The 15,054-nt window shown below is 31.0% G+C and overlaps 1 long non-coding RNA gene across 1 annotated transcript; it reads left to right on the top strand.

Moving 5' to 3' along the window:
• Positions 1 to 5,135: 5,135 nt before the first annotated feature.
• On the top strand, positions 5,136 to 7,937 carry LOC138339539 (uncharacterized). The gene is made up of 2 exons (XR_011212367.1): positions 5,136 to 6,411; positions 7,721 to 7,937. It is a non-coding gene; the product is annotated as an uncharacterized lncRNA (long non-coding RNA).
• Positions 7,938 to 15,054: the final 7,117 nt, after the last annotated feature.

The raw sequence follows: 15,054 nt of genomic DNA, 5'->3' as shown, positions 1-15,054 counted from the left end.
ATCGTAAGACTCGCTTAAGAAACACAAAGAGAGACCGCCCATACACCCTCTCTAAGCAATCCCTAAATGATCAACAAGACTACTACAAAGGAGACACATACACACTTACAAGACATCAAACATATGAACATGAGATCCTCCTACCAAAGGTGATTCTAAGTCTCACTTGAGTGAGTTGTGAAGCGACTGCCCATACAATCTCTTACGCACACGCTTAAGAGATCCTATAAAATCTCTATGATAGAATCATTCTCACTTAACACAACAACATATAGATACTATGACATTCTCTTATCAAAGGCTATCAAAAGACTTACTCGTTACAACAAATGTGATATTTAGCTTCGAAATTATTAGTTACAACATAAAATTTGTCACTAATTATTCCCATTTTGTGACAAAAAGTACATTTCGTATTTAAATGTCTGTGCAACATACATTTAGTGACAAAACTTACAATTTCGTAGCAAATTTTTGTCTAGTAATGTTCCCACCAAAATATGATTTGGCGCTATTTATTAAGTACTAATAGGGACAAATTTAAATTCATCAATCATACATTATTTTGTCTCTAATAATGTATCCTATTTGTGACAAAGTGTTATTTATCATAAAATTAGTTACAATTTTGAACACGAAAAAATTTCATCACAAAATACAGGTTGTCGCAATAGCGACAAAATAGAGTTCATAGTTGAATTTTGTAACCTTTAGCCACAAAATTATATATTTTATAGTGACCTTAGTTTTTGCCTCTAATAATATAAGCAATTAGTGTCGATTATTTTATTGTCTCTAATTAACATGTGACTTAGTAACAACATAATTTTGTCACAAAATATACTGTGTTTAAATAGTAACAATTTTATTTTTGTAGTTGATTAATTTAACTATTTATTGCGATTTTATAAAATATAAATATAAAAATAATGTTTGGCTACGCCCGAGTGAATATCTATAGGGTAGTGAAAGAGTTCACCAACAGCGGCGGACCCACATAGGTTCTGGGAGGTTCACCCAAACCTCCTCGGTAAAATATTACACGGTATATATAAAGTAGATTTTTTTGTATTTATATGAATATATATAGTGTCCACCCTCTCAATGACAAATAGAAACTTATAGCCTAGTGGCAGGTCTCCTTGAAATTAAGCTACACATCAAGGGTTTGATTCCCTCTATTAGCATTATATTTTAAGTTTCAGTTTTGTTTTTTCATAGTTTTACATTTAATTATAACCTTAGTTTTTGTCACTAATACTACAAGCAACCGGTGATGATAATTGTATTATAATTTTGTCATTACACATGCAATGCGTAAGTAGCGGCGACTTTAATTTTGTAGCTATATAATTTTACTATTTGTGACAAAATTTATTTTCTAGCTACATATAATAATATTTGGCTATGTTTGTTTATTATTATATGTGACAAACAAAGTATAATAATTTCATAGTTAAACATAAAATTCTCTCCCTATTGTACCCTCAATTTATGTAGCATTGAGTTAATGTCTTTGAAAATTTTATTGAGTAAATATGTTTAAGATTCTATCAATTAAAAGTGTCGCCTCAAAGAATGATGTTTTGGCACTAGTAGTATATAAGACTCTATGAGCACACATGTCTTGGTGAACATTTGTTCTTTGTGGAATTTCAATTAAATTAATGGTCTTTTTTTTTCATTTGACTATGAACGTATTAAAATGAATTTCTAATTATTTATATATTTTAAAACTACATAAAAACTATTATAACTAAATTACTTATTATCTAAAAGAAAAATAAAATTAAACAAAAAGAATATATTATTCCCCTTGTCCAATTTATGCGACACTAATACAAATATAATAATCAATTTAATCTTATATATGTCTTTTAAATTTTAGTTATTGTGATTGTTGCCACCAAATTTTTACCGACTTATAACCAACATTAGCAGTATTTAATTACTCGGTAATTCTAAAATTTAGGTTTTTTTAAGAATATGAAAATATTTTAATATGTTTTGTACTTAATTTATTGAATAGAACTTCATTAATATTCCTCCAAAATATTTATTTTTTAGCCTGTTTTATTCTAATTCATTACAATTCTAGCCATTTCAATTCAAATTATTCTTTTAGTTACATCCATTGCTGATTTAAATTATAGCATATTCTTATTCATATTATCAACTCCAAATTCTAATTTAATATTAACCGTCCATACTTTAAGATATAACAAAGATATAATCATAAGCACTCATTCAAATGTGATCAATGGATAAGACAAAAAAACCCTAGTTTTTCATATTTCATCTACAAAAGAGGCGGATCTGCCTCTCCTCTCTATCTCCTTCTTCTCGAATGGATGTCAAGTGTAGTGATCATACCGTAGGCAATGACATTTAAAGGATAACTCATCGGAGTATGAAACATGTTGATTATATACTCCTAGAGTAATTTAAATAATCTAGCCTTATATATTTATGTTTCAGATTTGAAATATATTATAAATTAATTAAATACCGATGATCAATTTAAGGAGATTTATATATTAAATTTGGTATTGATTAAACTTGTGTTATATATATATATATATATATATATATATATATTTAACTATATCGATCAACATGAGTTTATTAATTATATTGTTGACACCCAATTTTGACAGACTTATTCAATTAAATATGTATTTTTTAAAAAAATATAACGAGTTTTAAAATCTTAATCGATTTAGTCTACAATTATATGTTATAGTATCGTTAATTTACAAAATTATCAATTATTATTATTAAATTATTATAGTTATCGCTAGTTAAACTCGAACAACCTACTTTATTTAAATGTTGTTAAATTTAGGTGTGCTTAATTTATATAAAAATACTTTAATATATGTAGTATCTTATTAATTGAATAACATTTTCTTATTCCCCCTTAAATTATTTAAATCATAACCTCATTTATTCAATTTGTCTACTTCATAGCCTCTTCCTATTCAATGTTATTTCAATTCTAACCTTTCATATTTAATTGGGAAAAAGGTCTGATATATCCCCCTCAACTTTGTCATTTAGAGCTGATATACCTCTTGTTATGAAAGTGACTCATATATACCCCTACTTGTAAGGAAATGACTCACATATACCCTTTTTCTCTAACGGAAATGAAAAAAAAATTTAAATTTAAATTATTATTAGTTTTTCCTAAAAAATATAATCCCATATGAGTAAATATAATCCTCGTCAAACATACTTTTTTTAATTTTTTTAATTTCAAGGCTAATTTATAATTATTATTTTTATAATCAAATTTATTTATGTTTCACTAATATTCTTGTAAAACTTATTGTAGATGACCAAATTTTTTCTTCGAATACGAAATCAAACTACAATACACAAAAAAAATAATTTAATTTTTTTTCTTTAAACTAAGGAATGAAAGAAAAAAACAAAATAAGAATAAGAAACTCAAATAATTATAATAAAAGAAGTCAAAAAAATAATTATGTATGAAAAAATTAAAATATATACGTTGAACTTGATAGAAGAATCATATATACCCCTGAATAATTTTTAAAAAAAATTAGAAGTAATAAATATATATTTAAAATTAATTTTTTAAACTCGCGTTAAATGAAGGGTATATGTGAGCCATTTAGCAACCACAGGAGTATATGCGAGCCGTTTGTATGACCGTAAAGACATATATGAGTTACTTTTATAACGAGGAATATATCAGCTACAAATGACAAAGTTGAGGGGTATATCAGACCTTTTTCACTATTTAATTTCATGTCAATATTGGTCATTTACTTATTTCAATTATAGCCTTTTAACACTTATCAATTATATCTTCTCTTCTTAAATTCAATACTCAAAAGCTCCACCTTTAATCTCAGCCATTCGTTCATCAAAATCAAGTACAACATCAAATCTCTATCGTCCATACCATTCAAACCAAAGGTTGAGATCAAATCTTCATTCTTATTTATCATATATTACTAAAAGCATGAACAAAAAATGTTGAAAGTTGAATTACAGTTTTACCCCTTCTATAAATTAAATTGTTATAAAATATTTCAATATTTGATTGTATAAATTTAATTAAAAGGTTAATAACTTTTAGACTTCTAAATATTGATTTCTAATTAAATATCCAATTAATTAATATTTATCATCTATAATCTATATGTGTATAATAATTATAATTTTTTTTAAAAAAAAGTATTTAGTAAATTGCTATATTTTTCCTCTTTCTCATAACTTTTTCCTTAAACCCTCTCATGAATAATATAATTTATGTGGATAAAGTATTATCCTTTGTGATAAATAACGAATTTAATAATATAAAGGGTGCAAAACTTCAAAATGGAGACACACGTTGATAATGTCCTCTCGATTATTATTAAAGAATGACTCTATCTTCACAAATTTAAATTTATTAGCGCTTAGTTACGTGATAAGACCTTTAGTTGTTCTTTCTGCATGGTTTGCTAATTTTAACTTCTTTTTTCATATTCTTCATTTATTTATTATTATTTGTTAATTACTTATTCAACTTTATACTCTTAATATTCATAACTCTCATCCTTTCATATTCATAAACTCCAAATATTTAAACTAAAACTTTAATATATCTTTTGATATTTCTTCTATTCTATCTATATAAATTCAACTTTTTTAATCTCATGAAACCTCTACCAAGATTATTAGGCTATCATTTTCATTCTATAGTCAAAGTAGATGAAGAAACCTCTTGAATTTTGATAGGATATGAAAGGAGTCGATCAGAACTTAGAGAGTTATGTACTAATTTTGTACTTATTTTTTCATCTATAAATACATCAGTCTTATAACAACAATGTTTACATTGGATCTTTCTTAAATCTATTTCTTTTTGTCTTTTTTTTTATCATCATCAGACTTCTTAATTTAGTTTTTTTATGAATATTTTATTGCGTAAGTCTTTATTCTTATTTTGTAATTGTTACATTATATTATTCATTAATTTACATATATATTTCCTTAAAATATTTATCATTATAACAAATCTATAAAAATTCACATAGAATACAAGCACGTCCTCAGAAACTAGTTTTAAATAAAAAGAACCAAAACCCTAAGTCATCCATATTTCTCCATCTCCATCTCCATTTCCATCTCTTCCACCCCTATATTTCCCTCTCTATTATTCTCCTAGGATCTCAGGCAAAGCAGCGAACGACACCGACCAGCGAGCACTCGGCAACCGGGCGTTGCCTACGACCCTTTCTTCTTGCCAGAAAGCGAATGCTCTGCCTAGCCAATTATTTATTTCTTCCGATGGTATGTTTACATAATTGCAGATAATATTGTTTCTTTGTCTTTTTAATATGAACAAATTCCTAAAATTAGCTACTCACTTTTGAAGTCATATTACATTTTGACCATTGAAAATGGAGATTGTTCCATTCTTGAAGGAGAAGACTCTTAAATTGTTTTGACTTATTTTTGTGTGGGAACGACTAGCCTTACATTGGACAAGAGGTAAATAAAACTCTTCGCTGATTTGAAATTTCAAGATTTTGCTTAGGTTATATTTATAACTATTTCATTTTGTGGGGTAAATCATGATTATTTTTTGAAGTACTCGGTCAAGGTTTGTTCCAGATGCACGTTAGAATATCTAGTTAAATTGCATAAGTTGCAACTTTTATTCGTAATACTAGTAATTGTGCTTGTGTAAGAGAATACATATGAAATAATTGGTGTTCTTGAGAAGTGTTAGATTGGTCTTACATAGACTTCTTTTTTGGGTCGGTTTATTGTCTTATGAATAAATAATAAGATATAGTTGGTCTTATAAATTTATTTATCTTTTGATCTTTCAGTTAATGGTAACCAATAGTAATGAAAGTTGCCAATAGAACTTAATTGTTATGTATGGCGAACTTATTGGTCAATCTTATATCATACTCAGTTCATATTAAGGAGTTTTAGTTGTCATATTTTATTTGACAAAAATCAAGAATAACAAAGATTCAAAAGTGTTAAATGTTCATATTGTTTCATTAGCTCTCATTCTAATGTCTGGTGGACCAATATAGGGATCCATCATATTGGAATAGGAAGTTTTTTTATGACACATTTCTTAGCATACTTACAATGTTAAAGAAAATACTAAATTTTATTGCATCAAGCAATTGAAATTTCAAATTTGGATAGGAGACGTTATACTATTTGGTACAATCTAATTCAAAGGGGTGCATAGTTCCAGTTAATTAAAATATTTCATAAAGAAAAAAGACTCAAACTGATCAAGTTTTCATTGAAAATTGTTTTAGCATCTTTTTCAAAAGTTTCAGGTGATAGCTTTGTCGATATGGGATCAGCAACTAAAATTAACATTGTTGAATAGAAGAAGCGATGAGAACTACATTTTATCAGGTTTGAATATGGATCTTTTAATTATTTTTATTTAGGTGACTTGACAATTAAAACCACGTAGTATCTATATCAATTTTATGATTAGATATTTGTGCATTTTCTTATATCTCTGTTCTTATTCGTATAAATTGTGATTTTAATTAGTTCACTGCTTAAGCAAAGGATTTCATCTCTACTTTAACCTAGATATGTTGAGGAGTGAGGAACATAAATCTCATACTATATTTGTAGTTATAGAACCCATCATTTTTCTTGCCCATAATAATTTACTTGTTTCTTTGTGGCTTAGGCATATTGTTAGGCATTGTAAGATTAATTAGATATTTAATTAATTATTCTGTTGTTTCTTTACTGAATGTCTTATGTAAATTATTGGACATAATATAAACATGGTGTTTAATGGTATTCTGGGACTATGCATTGTCCTAGTTATGGTAGAAACCTTGTTATGATGGTGATTGACACAATCATCATAGAGGATAAGGTAAATAAATAATAATATTGAAGAACCTAAAATGATTTGAGATGGTATTCTAAAGGGAAATAGGCACTGTTATAAGATAAGATTGAGATTCAATGGACGCTTCAGGGTATTCTTTTTCTTATTTTTGTCAATGGTTGTTTAATTTTCAAGTATAAACATTGTAGGTTGTTGATATGTTAAACTATTTATCGTGAACTAATAAGGTTGATACATTATACCTGAATTATGGTGGTTAGGTCTTGGTTTATATTCATCATTTGAAATCTTAATTTGAGAAACAACATATACGGTGAAACCCCACACAACTTTGATAGATTGTCATGATAGCTTGAAAGGATCTATTAAATGCACGAATAAGTATTACAGGCAACTTATTGTAATCTATACTCTCGTATTACTTATATTATTTGGGGTGCCTGCTTTTTTATGAAGGGTTATTTACGTCACTGAGGTATTTTGATATAAAAATAAGCATAGAGACAACTACATGAACTTTAACAATACATTATTGTTTTAGCAACATGATCTTGTGATTCTAGCTTAAGTTGAAAAGGCTGAGGTAACTGTTTACATCGTAGGTAAGGGGCTGTGTTTAATCTGAGCATATATGACTTGTCACATATTATTTTGTTAGAGATTGATTCAGACTTCTACCTTTTTTTAAAAGAATAATTGCATGGCATGATTTTCTTCTATAAATCTCAATATAATTCCAAATAAAAATACAAAGCAGAAAATATCGCAGTGCTAACTAGACATAGATTCTCAATTTATTTGTTTTTGCATAATTTTTATCTTTGACACTCACTTATATTATTATTTTAGGTCATACGGTATGATGCTCAATAACAACTGGAAGATTTAAACACAATACAACGTACAAAAGATTGCAAGAATTTTTGAGGGCTATAATATATGTTAATTTTAATTTGTATTATGTATAATGCTCATTATTCAAAAAAATTACTCCATGCTATTAAGTTTAATATATTTGTACTCGATTATTTAATAATTTTAATTTTTAGATAAAATTTTAAATTTATGTAGACCTAGCTATATATAAATTCTAATATTGCTACAAGTTTAAATTTCATTAGTGACTAACCATTTTATCTACAAAAACACAATTAATAGTGACAAATACATTATTTTTTTAAGACGATAACATATTCATCATTAAAGTATGAAATTCTGTGATAAAAATAGTTTTGTCCCACAAATTGCTTACTTATTTATGATATTTTTTACCGAAGAATTTATTTTGTCGGCAAAAGAATTATTTTTAGTGACGATATGATTGTTTCGACTACAAAATCATTTAAATATATTGTTTTCAATAATTTTTTTCTTAAGAGACAATAAACAAAGTGTATGTAGAAAGTAGTTTCTAGTGACGAAATATTATTTACTTGACTGTGAAACACATAAAATATTAGTGACAAATTCCATTCCCTAATTAAACTAAATAATTAGTGGCACATCATTTTCGTTGGCTATAATAACCTAATTAGTGACAAAAAATTATCTTTACCTACAAAAGTAAATAATTTTTGTAAAAAAACAATTTGTCATGAATACGAAGCATTTGGACGATAATATTTTCGTAGTTAATATATTTCTATTTAGTGATGAAACACTAAATTGTCTATGTATAGATTTAGTGACCCATGCTTTAGGGATGAATGATAGACGAATTATTTTTCCTCACTAAATTCTTTTTGTGACGAAATGTCAATTTCTAGTGACAAAATTATTTGTCGCTAATAATCAAATTTGTTGTAGTGATGATTGACCTCTTCAAGACTACCTAAATAATCCTCAAGACTACTTAAGGCCTAAATCAGGTCCACATAATCAACATTTCCCTAACTAGAGTCATTCTTAAGACTTATCTTGGTAAGATACGAAGTGACCATTCCTATGCCCCCTTCACATCTTAACTAGACAATCCTTAACTACTCTAGGTAAGTACTTATTCATTTAACGTACTTTATCAACTTAAGTCATTACATTAATTAGTTCATTTAAGATTCAGTCATCACATAAATACCTTAAAGTAATGGTTTTGGACAAGACCTAGGGACTCTAACTAATACCTTCAAAGCCTATTGTGAAATGTCTAGATAGCATCCCATACGACCACCTAAACTTCATAGAACTTCTCTAATGCTAGTAGGTATCCCATATGATGAGAATAGACAATAAACGACATAGACCATGATAGCAAAGCATGAAATCCCGAGTTCTATCCTGCTCTGATGAGGGTGTTCTACTTGCCTATGGTAGAACTTGGCCACATCCCATGTATGCATATGGTTAAGGAATATGAAGGGCGTGCTTTGTACTCTAGTCTCATTATTTAACTAGAAAAACTTCCCTTACCATACTCACTCGGTGCAAGCCTTGGTTCTTATAGATTAATTTACATTAAAGGTTCATATAAAGGAGTTCCTTATTAAGTTCATAACCAATCACATTTACCCTACCAAAGAAAGGTCCACTAGGGCTACCTTACTATGGCGACAAGAAGATCATAATGACTTTCATAAGGTTTGATATGATATCGTTCCAACCAACCATCCTTAAGTCTATCATTCCTTTACTTGAAGGATACCATTACAACTTTCGACTTCAACATTCATAACCTTACCACTAAGTTCAAGGTTTCACATAAAAGAATCTCTTAACATCATTTAAGGTCTCATGTAATTCATAAATACAATACTAAGATGCTTTAAAATCCTAAGTCAAGACATCTCATATTCACATTCATACATGTATCAAGTAAGGGACACAAGTTAACAAAGACAAGACACAACATACTTCTCTTTATCACATATTACATGTCCTTCTAAAAGCACATAAAAATAACCCTTATCATCTTTATGTAATCCTTTATACTATGATATCATCATAAATATGACCATCACAGACTCATATAGTCAAGAAGGAATAACCATGCATCAACCCTAAGCCTATACACATAAAGTCATAATCATAATTTAACATGATCAACTAATTAGCATCAATATAAGAACACATATACTTTCACATCATTTATCATGTAGATAGGCATATCCAACTTCACATAATCAACTAGAAAAATCATCATAATACTTCAAGTAGTTACTGACAAGGCCATGATCACCATATTACTTAAAATAACGCCGACAAGGCCACATCAATTGCAAGTAAAGCACATAACACCGCCATCATGATTTTACCACATCTATCACAACTAAGTTAAGTCTAATTAACATAAAATAAAGTAAATTAGGGCAGCCTACCACCACTCCGTCCTCAACATTTCAATCGAATACTAAACCATCCAATTCAATACCATAAGGCCTTTACCCATGGCCATGAACATCAATTAAATATAAAAACTATCATATTTAATGAAACTAGGTAAATTCATATGAATTTATCAATCTAATACAACCTAGTTATCAATTAAATACAATTATTACATCAACCAATAGCCCATAAAAACTAAACTAGAATTCATAAGCATTAAGTCAATATCAAGTAACCCATAAAGTAGTCAAAACTAGGTTCATCAATTACATAGGTTCATAGGCTAATTGAGTTAATATAATTTAATAATAACGATTCAATACTTATTCAATGCTTAAAAACCTTTAATGCAAGAATCCATGGATAGATCATGAAATTGGACAATTCATCTTTGTAAACTTTAGAAAACATCTTCAAAAGTTGGGCTCCTTGATGAATAGAGTTTCAAGGATCAAAAATAATACCTCAATGAAGCTAATTCTTCATTTTATGAATAATTTCCACTCAATTCTCCAATCCAACCCGTTCCTTGAGTTTTGACTCCAATGGAGTTCTAGAGATTTTCTAAGGGAATTTTGATTTTGATTTTGAAGAATGAAATATTCCAAGTGTTTTAGTATTATAAAAATATTTAAAATACCCAAAAGAACCTTTAGGAACCTACATTTCTCTTATTTGGAAGTGGGGTGAATTTACAACTTCACCCCTCAACTTAATAGTGGTCTGCGCAGGAAACACAAACCATTGAGGGTTGCCCATCGATGGCCCATCCCTTGACCAATGGAACGTCCTGTTGGTCCATCGTCTGGGATGGAGGATTGTATTTTGCTGCCTCTTCTCCCACTCCTAACTATTTACCACCCATTTACGGGGCATCGACAGGCCGACAAGTCGTCGTTTGCCTCCGTTGTTTGGGGCTGTCTTGGACAATCTTGGACACCAACTTGGATCCTTCCTGAAGGACCATTGGATGGTCCTTGGGGATTTTTTTCCCAACGTGTACAACCCAAACATGATTGTATACGATTTTAGGACCTCTCATGAATTTCATCTAAAACAAGCACGTAAAACTCGATGAGACATGCCTAGACACACAAGGACGTTTGACCTCTAAACTTCTCAAAACATGACACACTGACTATATACACTATAATAACTCATATAATTACCTTATAACCTCATGAATCACACATAAACACATAAAACCACATATGAGTCACATATGTGACTTAGTCGTGGAAGATCTTTGTCATCCCTTGACGTTTGACTTCCACTGCACCTAATCTCTTAGACACTGCCTCAATACCAATTTTATACCACTTCACGATATCAGAGGATCATGACAACCATGTTAGGCTCCATCTTCACCTATGTCATTTTCGGGATCTTACAATGCTACCTTGTCGTTTGTTACTCCTCTAGTAGCTTAAAAGTTTGACATTAAAACCGATATACTGACTGAAACTTTTATGGTGTCTACCTGGCGGGTGAGCCGATTGTTGGAAACAGGGTAAATAGAAATTTTCCTATAATATTGCCCAATAGAGTTAGTTGTGTTGAACTACTAGAACTTTATATGTTTGATTTTGGATGTCATATTGGGTATGGATTCGTTGCATTCTTGGTTTGACTTTATAGATTTTAGAACAAGGGTGATGAAGTTTACCTTTCCAAATGAGCCCATTTTAGAGTGGAAGGGGGAAAATTTTATTCCTAGAGGTCGTATAATCTCTTGTTTGAAAGCTTGTAGGATGATCTCCAAAGGGTGTTTATACCATATTGTAAGATTCAAAAGTTAGACTCCGAAATTCCTCCCATTAAGTCAGTCCCCGTAGTAAGGAAATTTTCGTAGGTCTTTTTTAAAGATTTTCGCAGTATTCCTCCCCAACAAAAAAATTATTTTGGTATCGACTTTTTACCGGATATAAATCCCATTTCAATTCCTTTCTATCATATGGCTACGGCCGAATTGAAAGAGTTTAAGGCTCAACTCAAAGATTTACTAAACAAAGGTATCATTAGACCTAATATTTTTTCCATGGGGTGCTCGAGTTTTATTTGTGAAGAAGATTGATGGATCCCTTAGTATGTGCATTGATTATTGCCAACTCAATAAAGTAACTTTAAGAACAAGTATCCTTTCCCTCGGATTGACTATTTGTTTAATAAACTCCAACGGGCAAGGTATTTTTCTAAGATTGAGTTGATATCAGGGTATCACAAACTGAGGATGAGAGGTGAGTATATTCCAAAAACGGCATTTTGGACTAGATATGGTCACTATGAGTTCATAGTATAGTCCTTTGGTCTCACTAATGACGCGACAACATTTGTGGATCTTATGAATAGGGTGTTTCAAAGTTATATTGATTCATTTTTCATTATCTTCATTGACGACATCTTCGTGTATTCTAAAAATAAGGGTGTTATGGATAATTTGTGGTTGGTGTTACAAGTTTTTAGAGAGAACAAATTATTTTCCAAGTATAGCTAATATGAGTTTTGGTTGGGGACGGTGGCGTTTCTTTGTCATTTCATCTCTAGTGAGGGAGTTGAGGTTGATCCAAGGAAAACAGAGGCAGTGAAAAATTAACCTAGACCATTAACTCCAACGGACATTAGGAGTTTCTTGGGTCTAGAGGGTTATTATTGGAGGTTTCTAGATGATTTTGCGTCCATTGCATGTTCCTTGACTACTTTGACCCAAAAGAGTAAGAACTTTGAGTTGTTGGAGGCATATGATAGAAGCATCCAAATCTTGAAAGATAGACTTACTTCTGCTCCGGTGATGACTTTACTAGAGGGTACAAAGGGCTTCAGTGGATATTATCATGCATCCCGAGTGGGTTTAGGTTGCGTGCTTATGCAACATGGTAAAGTGGTAGCCTATGATTTTAGGCAACTTCAGGTGCATGAGAGGAACTATCCAACTCATGATCTTGAGTTAGTGGTGGTGGTTTTTGTCTTGAAAATACGGAGGCATTACTTGTATGGTATTCATGTTGACGTGTATATCGACCAAAAGATTCTCCAATATGTGTTTACTCAAAAGGAGTTGAATCTCAAAGAATGAAAGTGGTTGGAATTGTTGTAAGATTATAACATGAGTGTTCTCTATCACCCCGACAAGGCCAATGTGGTTGCTGATGCTCTAAGACACATGACCATAGGTAGTGTGTGTCATGAAGAGGAAGCCTAGAAAGACCTAGTGAAAGATGTTCATAGGTTTGCTAGATTGGGTGTTAGGTTGGATGATTCTTCGAATGGTAGTCTTAAGGTCCATCATAACTTTGAGTCATTATTAGCGGTTGAGGTGAAGTCCAAACAACATCTTGATCAACCATTGATGGAGTTGAAGCAATCGGTTCTTGGCAAGCTAAATAAGTCATTCTCCTTAGGGGAATGGTATCTTGAGGTACCAAGGAAGGCCGTGAGTTCCCAATGTAGATGGGTTGAGGAATCGGATCCTTGAGGAAGCTCATGGGTCCCGTTACTCCATTCATCCAGGTTCGACAAATATGTACCATGACCTTAGGGAAGTGTTTTGGTGGGAAGGCTTGAAGAAGGACATAGTGGAATTTGTAGCAAAGTGTCCAAATTGCCAACAAGTAAAATCCAAACACCAAAAGCCTGGTAGTTTACTTTATGAAATCCAAGTTCTTACTTGGAAGTGGGAAGACATCAATACGGATTTTGTGGTAGGTTTGCCTCGGACACAAAAATAATATGACTCTATAAGGGTGGTTATGGATATGTTGACCAAATCCGCTCATTTTATTCCCTTCAAGTCTACCTATTCGGCAGAGGATTATGCAAGGATCTTCATAGATGAGATTGTGTGTCGCCATGGTATTCCGTTATCCATCATATCTAATAGGGGTACACAATTCACATCTAGGTTTTGAAGGTCATTCAATGAAGGGTTTGGAACCAAGGTGAAGTTAAACACCACTTTTCATCCCCTAATGGATGGTCAAGCGGAGCATACTATTCAAACCCTTGAATATATGTTTAGGTCTTGTATCATTGATTTTAAGCAAAATTGGGATAAACATTTGCCTTTGGTGGAGTTTGCGTATAACAATAGTTTCCATTCATCCATATCCATGGCTCATTATGAAGCCTTATATGGTAGGACGTGTAGGTCTCCTATTGGGTGGTTTGAAGTTGTTGAGTCTTCACTTTTGGGTCACTATTTGATTTATAAGACTTTTGAGAAAGTTCATATCATAATGAACTAGTTGCAAAAAACCTACAGTTGGGAAAAGTCTTATGCTAATCATAGGAGAATGGACTTAGAGTTTGAAGAGGGTGATAAGTTGTACTTGAAAATTTGGCTTATGAAAGGGGTGGTTAGATTTGGCCACAAAGGGAAGTTGAGAACTCTTAGGTTCCCTATGAGTAAAAGTTTTCTAGTGAATTGGCTTGGGTCATCCGATTTTCCATGTTTCTATGCTTAAGAAGTGTATCGGTGATCCTGAGACTATTCTTCCTATTGAGGGTCTTGGTGTGAAGGATAATTAACATAACCTATGAGGAGGTTCCGGTTCAAATCCATTATAGGAAAGTAAAGATATTGAGGAATAAAGAGGTGGATTCCGTAAAGGTGTAATTATGGAAGAATCACCTAGTTGAGGGTGCAACATGGGAGGCCGAGGCCGATATGATGTCCCCTTTCCCCTGTATATTTGATAACTAAGGTTAGTTATTCCTATTTATAATGAAAATAATAACTAAAATTGAAGTTACTTTGGTTTTTAGTCATGTTTTATAAAAATGTACATTTTTGGTGTCATTACAGTGAAGTTACAATGAAATATGCCTAATTGACTTGACAATTGTCAATGTTGCTCTTTGGCTTT

The sequence above is a fragment of the Solanum lycopersicum genome, chromosome 11, assembly GCF_036512215.1.
Source record: "Solanum lycopersicum chromosome 11, SLM_r2.1".
NCBI classification, from domain to species: Eukaryota; Viridiplantae; Streptophyta; class Magnoliopsida; order Solanales; family Solanaceae; genus Solanum; species Solanum lycopersicum.
This window is presented reverse-complemented; position numbering and strand designations above follow the sequence as displayed.